The sequence below is a fragment of the Hydra viridissima genome, unplaced genomic scaffold, assembly GCF_058129835.1.
Source record: "Hydra viridissima isolate aposymbiotic clone 2 unplaced genomic scaffold, HvirCarnegie_v1 scaffold_5, whole genome shotgun sequence".
Taxonomy (NCBI): Eukaryota; Metazoa; Cnidaria; class Hydrozoa; order Anthoathecata; family Hydridae; genus Hydra; species Hydra viridissima.
The window spans coordinates 5868479-5878740 of record NW_028324304.1 but is presented as its reverse complement, the minus strand read 5'-3'; positions in this window follow the sequence as shown (position 1 = coordinate 5878740).

The window sequence follows — 10262 nt, the reverse complement described above, 5'->3', positions numbered from 1 at the left end:
AAAACTAAAAGAATTGTATTTATTGCATAAATATAAATTCGTAGTTACTTTCTACAATTAAACCTTTCATTTTTGTTTCCGCAAATCTTGATGGTGCAAGTTATTTGCTTATGTTCAAACTAAAACGCGTTTCAAATTGAGAATCATCTATTTCAGAGGTTTTAAACCCTGGCTAAAGCTGTTTCTCTTTGTTTCTCAAATATTTTCATCGTGCAACAAAAAATAAGAGTTGCAAAAATTATTTATTGTTTCAACAAAAATTGTTACACATACAGGAGAATAAAATATGAAAGTGGTGTTTCAACGTCAATAACTGAAGATATCTTAAATCACGGAAGCTTATTTGAGGTTGCTTTGTGCTGATTAAGGACGATGCAATAAGTTCACCTCACAAATTCGATTGAAAATCGTAAAAAATCATCTACACAAGCGACGCGTTATGGCTGATTTCAAGAAGCATAAAGCCAGGCTAAACCGGAAATTTAATTTCGCTAAAATGTTTTCTGCACAAGCAAAATCAAACGCATATTTAAAAAACGAATTCAAGAAACTTGATGGCAGATGTGTAACCGAAGAACATGCAATTACAGGTAAGCAATTACAGATTTAGTATAGTAAGGTTACTAAAAGTCACATAAAAAGCAAATAAAGGAAAAATGAAAAAATGAAAAATAAATAAAAATAAACGAAAAACAAATAAAAAATAAACGAAAAATAAATAAAAAACAAACGAAAAATCTATAAAAAATAAACGAAAAATAAATAAAAAACAAACGAAAAATAAATAAAAATAAACGAAAATTAATAAAAAAATAAACGAAAAATAAAGTCACCGAAAAAACTAAAATTATTGTTTAAAGTTGGTGACAAATGTGATTATTTTGATAATCATAATAAGCAAGTAAAACCTTCAAAAGAAGAAAAACGATTTATTAAGATATTGTTTATATATCATTAAGATAGGTTAGAATTATTTTGTTCTATCTCCCATTTTAAACATTGGGAGAAAGAATAAAAACATACGGCAAAAAACCAAAATAGTTTGTATAATTTATTGAGTTACTTAGTGACAACTAAGTATTGGATTTGTTAGTATGCGAAAAAAGTCTCTCGGTGTCAATCAATATAAAGAGCTCAATATAAAGAGCTCAATATAAAGAGCTCAATATAAAGAGCTCAATATAAAGAGCTCATAAAAGGAGCATATTGATGAGCTCGCAGTAGTGTGCTTGTCCAGTTCATCACTATTTCAAAATTATGAGATTAGAATTTAATCGCCGTGAGATAAAAGTAATAGAAGAGCTATTTAATTAAATAATTAGCAAAGTCTGTAATTAACGACACAAGAAGAAATGTAACTAGCAACAATTTCTTTAATATACAAAACCCACAGAGTTCATGTGTTAATCCACTACCACTAACTATTTCTTTATACCCTATCCTTATAGCATGTCCATAAGCACATTCAAAAGAGCTTACAAATGTGCTCATAACTAAATCCACGTAAACTTTGAAACCATACCTCTACGTTTGCGAAGATATTAAAATTAGTACTGGCAGCAAACTAAGAGATAAAAAAGTAGCAAAAAGACATAAAATGATTTAAAAGCAACCCATATTACCGTCATAGTCTTTGACCCTTTTTTTTCTCTTTCCATATATTTTGTCAAATTATTAAGCATAATTAGTTTTTGCTGGTTGGTGACATTTATTACATTTGATATTCGTATGATATTACATATGATATTCACACACAATAATATAGAATTAACGATACACAACTAAAAAGATACCAGTTTTTAAACTATATTTCTTTATGCAGTTCACAACGTAGATAGTAAGTTACTTTCTTTTATATTTTGTGTGCACAGGTTAATAATAGTTTTCTTTAACAGATTTTAAAGGTTTTTTCCTTTTCTCGGGTTGTTAAAAGTTTTCATTTACAAGTTATTTCCTACTTCTCTACTGTGAAATGTACTGCTGCTGTCGTCATCATTTTTTCGCTTCTTGGAAAATTTGTTGCCTTCATTTGACTCATCAGATGAGGCAGTTCTTTTTTAATCATTTTTAAGCTTAAGTAAAATTTTTGTTTCTTCTAAGCTATAACCCTTAGAAATCTACTTTTGAATTCCGTGCAAATATAATTAAGCTCTCTATATTTTAGATATGAGCTTAATGCAAAAATGTTTCTTTTAATAATTTCTAAGGCTTGTAATGTTTCTTAAAATTCTTCAGAAGATTACACTATCATTTTTGTTTCATCAACTAACTCATCAGCTAAGAACGAACTTGAATCTGTAATTCTCTCTGATGTGTCAAATCCGTGTGTAGAATAAAGAATTTTAAAATTACCAGGAACATATCTTTCACCATATAATAACGCTAAGACGCCAAAGTAATTTTCCCAAAACTGGTTTGAGTCTTCCCTAGGTGCAAATATGTTTTCGGCTAATGCTTTTAGCCAAGTTTATAAAAGGAAATTGTTGAAGATTTTTGAAAACTTCTTTTAACCCTTACATATTTCTTTTTTTAAATAAATTGTAAAAAAGATTTTTAAAATAATTTTTTTATCTCTATTGAATCTAGTTTCACTGAACCCTCCAAATTTTTTAATTTCCGAAAAAACCCAACTTGTATTTATTGTCTGATTTGTTTTGCTTAGAGTTTCGATTGAATCGAACCTAATGTGAGGAGGGAGAAATAAGTTAAAAGAAAGATGGAAAAAGACGTACAGAAGATGACTCGTCCACTCTTCATATAAATAAATGATAAAGCAAAAATAATTAAACATAGGAGTAAACCTCAATGAATGGGACAGTTTTTGCAAAATGCTTTTTAAACGTAGATAAAACTGTTTAATATATATATTTAAATATGTTTGATAACCACCGACTCTTGCTCAATGATATAGTAAAACAAAAAAATTAAATTTGCGTTTGGCTATTGGTAAAAAGAGAGTTTTATTGGAGCATGACATTTATCCCATTCATTAAGCATGTCTCATTGAATGGGACAAACACAAAAGAGTAATAAAAATTAACGTATTTAATTCAATCATTTTTCAAATAAGTTTATTAATTGTAAATGTAGTTAAATATATAGATACATACATAAAGACTGCACAAAAAATATTTTTAACTTTAAACATTTTAACTCTAATTAAATTTCAATCAAAGTAAAACTTTCTCATCTTAGAATATTATATTTAGTTATTTTTATTTAAGTAAAATGTTGCAGTATAAAAGTGTGTAAATAATATGGGGATAAAAGTCAGGGACTGCAGCAACCCTCTGCTGAGCTGTAAATAATACTTTATTAAATTCATTCAATAGGTAGTATTTGTCCCATTCAATATGCGCATCACTTTATCTAAAAATGATTAGCCACACCAAAAACACCATTAATTAAGCTTGAATGTTTTACTCACTGTAGTACTAGAGACTGCTATCTATTTAAGAATGGAATTTTATTTTCCATAACTTCAAAAGTTGCTGCAAAATCAGAAAAAAAAAAAACATTTTTAAAAAATACTTTTTACATTTGAAAACACAATAACATCCATTGTCATTACGGTCATAGAGCAATAGGATGGATGAGTCGGTCAGTTGAATTCTTGTTTCTATTACGCTTTGTTACTGGAATTTGAATATCCTTACATCGATGCTTCTATAAGAATCTGAGTTTGTCCCATTCATTAAGGTTCTCCCCTACATACGAAGACTTACTCAATCTGCCATATCAATAAACGACAAAGCGGAAAGAAGAAATATTAAAGAAACAACTGGGAAAAGACGTAAACGCAAAGACTCGTAAAGGATAGTAGCAAAAGAAGAAAAGTTAAAGACAACGACCGGGAAAAGACTTATACACGATGATTCATCACGTAATCTATCACCTAAGTAAATGATAAAAAAAAACAACTGACAAAAGACGTAAACACAACGGCTCATCAACCTGCCATATATATAAATAAAAAGGAAAAACAAGCAAAAACTTTAAAAGCTCAAAAAAAAAAAGTCTGACGGTTTGGAAGAGAGTTTTAAAAAGAAGGAGGAAGATGTAGTTTTAAAGAGAAGTAAATTAGAGTTTCAAGAAAGTTTTTAAAAAGAATTTTATGGAGAGAAAATTTTTGGGATTGAAAAATACTTTGACGAACAAGCAGTTTTTATAAGTGAATAAAAGAGAAAAAGGAAAAGAGATTTTGATAATCAGAAGAGGATTTTTATATTGATTAAAGAAGAATAACCAGTAGTATCACATAAAGAAGAGATATTTGTAATAAAACGAAGATATAAAAAGAGGAGCAATTGATATAAACAGTATTGAACACTGCAAGAAATGTAAGAGAATACTATTTGTATTTTATAAATATAATGAATATCAAAGTATTAACCATTACACACTGATAAACATTGGTTGAGTTTTACTATATAACAGAATATACTGAGGATGGTAAACACAACCTTAGTCCTTTAACAATTAAACCTTGCCCATTCCTAAACAATCTCCAAACCTCGCCCTTTCCTAAAAAAGTACTGCCCACACTACCCACTATGTTCCCAACCTCCATACACCTTTCTACACAACACTAAACCCAAACCTTTCCTTACCCTTTCCCTCCACACTATGAAAAACATTAAATAATTATTTTATAAAAAAACGCCGCCCTCACACAATATACACTGTAGAATCATCACACTGTTTACTCTTTAATACTTTTATAGATATTGAATATTCCTCGTTTCCAACTAACCTAAGAATGGTGTTGTCATTGCTCACAACTATTGCGTAATTTGTTTTCAGAGCACTTTATAGAAGTTCAATTATGGACTTTTAAGGTATACAAAAAAGCTCCCACAACCTTTCTAAAGTTCGGAAGTTCTTCTTAATAAAAAAGTCTTGAGTATTTACTTCGCAAAAGCTGACTCAGTCCGTATGATATAACATCAGCCATTTCTTCGGTATGTTTGCTCCAAACTGTCCCTACAACCTTATCTCATACCCTCAACGCAAGAGTGAAGTTATTTTCCCACATCAGCTCTACATTTTAGTTTATCTGCTAAACCTTTAGAAAAGAATTCACCTCATAAAGTAACTGCAGATATGCCTAAGTCAATTGCCAAACAATTCCAATTGTCGTCCCATTCTTTTCTATTGAATAATTCATTTATAATGCTTTTTCATCATACCTTATCCTACGTTACTAAAACCTTTATATACTTTTTGAGCTCTTTGAATTTAGCTTTGTCGCTACAACTCTTTTATTTTTTCTGTTATTTCTTTTTTTTTTAATGCAACTATCATATCATTATAAATCATTTTCAAATTACTCGGATTATCAAAAAACCTTTTGATATGTACTTCTATTAGTTGCTCCCCGAGAACAGCTGTTTTTTTTTCAATGAAATAAATAAAGATCTTTTAATTTTGATGATTTTTTCAAACTTTCATCGCATGAAGTATTTAAGGAAAGTTTTTCTAATGTTGCGAAATTATCATCCGAAAAAACGCTCAAGCATCTCTCCATCACTGCTGATTCTAACAGGTCACAGCCAATCGAAATCTCCCCACATAACGCTCCCCAAAATCTTCGTGCTCCTAAAACGGATCTTGATTAAGTCTTGATAGAAGTTTGCTCCTACTCAAACATAGTTCTCCAGCAAACTCAATTATGACTTGATAGCGTGGCATATAATGCTTATCTACTCCACATCTGAGTCATATAAACGAGAAAGAAGTTTTAATGCTGAAAAGTATTCTTGATAAAAAAACCAAAATTATCGTTTAATGTTGCTGATGAAGGTGATAATAAGCAAGTCATGATAAATAAGCAAAACCTTCAAAAGTAGTTAAATGCAAGGCAAGCAGAAAAACGATTTGTGAAGATATGCTAGCATGTGAAAATGTTGCGCGTGGTCATTGCAAAAACACACGTCTTCTAAATATGACATCGAAGATGAATTTTCTTGCACACAAAAATGTTAATTGTAAATTCACATTTTTGTGCGCAAGAAAATTCATACATGTAAAAAAACAGTGAAAACAATCTTTCACTGTTTTTTTACATGTATTAAGCAATGAACAATTTAAACGTAAGTTCTGTTAAAACATAACACCTGATGACTAAAAAATAAGACAAAATTTAAATCAATTTATGTATGCTATTCATAATCATGCAATTGAAATAAATTAGTATATTTATAGAGAATTTAATACTCTTTTAAAATTATATTATAGCTTTAAAATATTAACTAAAATGGCTCGGTATAAAACAAGTTTGCAAGAAGACCTAAGAAAACGCATTTGCCAATTTGGAAAATCGCATCTGGAAAAGCCAAAAATCTTCACAGTAAAACACTTTTTAGATGAAGGAGTATCGAAAACGACCATATATCGTGCTCTAGAACGTGTAGACAATAATTTAGGCTATCAACGAAAAAAAGGAAGCAATCCAAATGCGAAAAAAATGGACAAAAAGAGCATAGACCAATTGAAAAAGGCATTTGATCATCATCACGGTGTTTCACAACGTCAAGTAGCTCGAAGATTTGATTGTGACCAATCGTATATATCTAAAATTCTTAAAAACAAGACGAATATTAGATATTACAAGAGGAAAAAGATTCCACATCAAAGCGAAAGCCAACTAGCTCGAATCAAACCTTTGTGTCGGCATATATATCGCAATTTTAGGAATTTTGATTTTATCTTGGATGACGAATCATATTTCATATATGCGAATACAACATTGGCTGCCAACGATGGCTTCTTTTCTAGCGACGTGTCATCTACAACTAGTGACGTCAAATTCAAAAGAAAGAAGAAGTACGAGGAAAAGGTGCTAGTCTCTTTGATTATATCGCCCAAAGGGACTTCAAAACCAGTGTTTTTTGAAAGTGGCCAGGCAATAAACAAACAAGTATACATCGGATGTCTCCGGAAGCGGCTAATACCCTTCATTGATGAACATTATAAAAATGAAGAGTACTTGTTCTGGCCAGATTTAGCTAGCTCGCACAATGCAAATGAAGTGGTTTCTTTTCTCAATGCCAACAACATCAAATACCTGCCAAAGGTAAAAATCCACCCAATGTACCAGAAGCTCGACCGATTGAGGACTTTTGGGGTCAGTTGAAACGCTTTGTATACGAGGATAATTGGCAAGCAACAAGGATTGCTCAACTCAAACGGCGTATCGTGAATTGTCTTAACAAAATGGATCTAGAAGTGGAAAAACGTTATGCCTCAATGACTTCAGTTCGTCGAAGTCAAACTGAAGTCATTGAGGCATAACGAAGGTGGATAGAATTTTTTCAGCCTTACCGCTGCTAAAACTACAGTAAAAGAGCAGCAGAACTAAAAAAAATTCAAAAGTTACATCTCATGATTTAAGAAAGCTACAAAAATTATTTTATTAAAAACAGTTTTTATTTAGTATAAAGTAGTTTATTTTTAATTTAATGGAATTAACGCTAATAAAATTTTAATTTTTTTAAAAATGTTCTTTAAAACTTTTTAAAATGTAAAAAAAGCCCATATTTTTAAAATGGAAATGAAGCTCTTTTTTAGAGAAAAATATTTTTTGTTACAAAGCTTTATCTTGATAATTTTAATGTACTGATCTTAAAATGTAACTGATTAGCATGTCCTACTGTTTTTTTTAAGAAAAAATTGAAGCCAAATTACCCTCTCTAAATGACAGCAATCAGTTAGCGGTGATCAGATAGTGGTGACCGATGTACATTTTATGAAGCTTTACAGAAAGATGAAAGAAAATAATGTAACAGAGTTACCGTGATGTGACCTAACAATGTCCGATGCTTTAAGAAAGTCCTAATGTAAGAAATAAAAAATTTTTATGTATAAATTAAAAATTTGGGGAAAACTATTTAGTCATCTTAACTAATCTTGTTAAGATGTCTTGATATCTTATGTTGTTATCTAATCTTGATATCTTGTGAAAATAGCTAAATTATTTTTACCCCTTTTTTATATATGTACAAATTTTATCATTTATTAAATTAGGACTTTCTTAAAGCATAGGACTTTGATAGGTCACAATACTGTATTTATAAAAGAAAAACTAGACTATGAAATAAATTTTATAAAAATTAAAATAAATGAATGACTTAAAAAAAAAATCAGACAATTAAAGAAATTATTTAAATGTTCAAGATATTCCATATACTTTTTAAGTGCAATTTACGATTAAAACTAATATGCATAATTTATGTACCACTTAGTTCTTAGTTCCCAATAAAGTGTGCTAAATAGTTGATATAAACATAACTACATGGTAAGCAGCGATGGGGACTACCTAAAATTTTGATGAATTCTCTATTTTTGTACCAATATGACCGATATATATGATAGCAAAAATCTTGCGATACGGTTTTTGTTATTATTCGGTCATAGATAGAAATAGTGAGCGGAAGCTACGACGTACTAATTACTAATTCATATTTACAGAAACGGCTTACTAGTTATAGATATTTCGAAGTATAATCGAAGACCAGGTTTTTTAAAATATGTAATCCGTAAAAAGACGTTACCACGAGTTACCACCGTGTTTTTTGATTTGACCATTTTGTTTATTCCAAAAGTCACAGAAAAACTTGGTTCTTTGGGTGAATAGAAAAAAGAAGTGAACAAATATGATAGTAACTTAAGACACTTATTCATAAATCCACAACCTAATTCATTTTTGACCCTGTGTAAGTAGAAGTTATTTGCTTCAATTTTCCATTAAAGCGATACGTAAGTCTATATTCTTAACTGGCTGAACTGTTTGGGGAAGCCATTTGCGTGAAAGCATGTCAAGGAAAAATCTCTAGCTCCTCTAAAATTTTGAGTATCCAACAGCATATCATGTTTCAGTCTGCATTAAGAACTATTGATTTGTTACAGATTGAAAACCAGCTTTTAACTAAAATTATATTTAACTCGGTGTTGTAGCGTTAACAAACTATGTAAAATTTCATCACGCGATAATCAGACTTCGATGAAATTCAAAACCAGCAAACTTGAATGTTTCATAATATCAGATCCCTAAGGGGAAAATTTAGTAGCTAATTGTTACAGTGTGTCTACTTAATGAGAAAAGATTTAGCCGTGCGCTTAGTTATTTTTTAGCGTTTTGAGTATGCTAATTGGGCCTCTGCCTCTATTTAGTAAAATACTTATTTCTTTGAAAAGATTTAAAAGTTATTTTATTATCATTATTTGGATTATGAAACTAATTTTAAGGGAAAACATTAAAGCATTTTTGTGTATAAGGAAAAATAGCTTTAATTGATAATACTTTTGTTTTAATAAACAAATTGCGTTCAGTTAGAAACGTTTTTTATAAAAGGTAAGTTCAAAAGAATTTTTTTAATTTTTGAATCGAAAGTAATAATGTTTTTATAATTTATGCTTCCATAGAAATTTTTTAGCTTTTTTTATTGAAAATTATGAAAATCACGTTCAAGAATGCGAAAGCAAAAGTCTTCGAAAATTTTTTCTAACAAAGATCTAGACTATACCCCTTTTGCTCGAAATTAGGTATGAACTTTTAAAAGCAATAGAATCAAAAGTGACGCTACCTGTAGTTCATAGAATGAGAAAGTGCGATTAACTTGATGTACTCTTTATAAATGCATCACCAGAGGTACCTAGATATACTTTGATTGCATTCCAAACTAATGATCAGCTTATCCTGCCATCTTTGATACTGTGAGTTTGAGAAACATTTACGTCACATCAAATTTAACAATATATTCTGAGGCTGACTATGATATTAACTTTGAAACAAAAGTTGGGACGTATCTATCTTTTGTTTTCGATGCAAGTAAACAGATTGATAGAAGTAAGTCAATTGTTACTCATATCTATTTAAAGTGTTGATTTCCCCCAAGTGTTGCTGGTGAGTGAGCTTTTGCTGCTGTTATTAGTGATAAATTTGTAAACTGTCAATCTGATGGTGAGAAATTTACACTGGTGCATTAAGTTGGATTGATCTTGTGTGTAAAAAAACAATAATAACTTCCATAAAAAATCTGAGTAATAAAGCGTAAAGATAGAAAAGCTAAAAAAAATCTAGCAATGATAAATTGTTTCTCAGCAAATATTATAGTGTTAAATGATCTACAAAATCAAAATGAAGAAAAGAAGCAATAAACAGAAAGAAAAAATGAAGAAAAGAAGCTTTCAAGAATATTTTCAATCTAAAAAGAAGATTCTGCTTTGAAAAGTTTTGTAATTCTTATTGCTATTGATGCTAA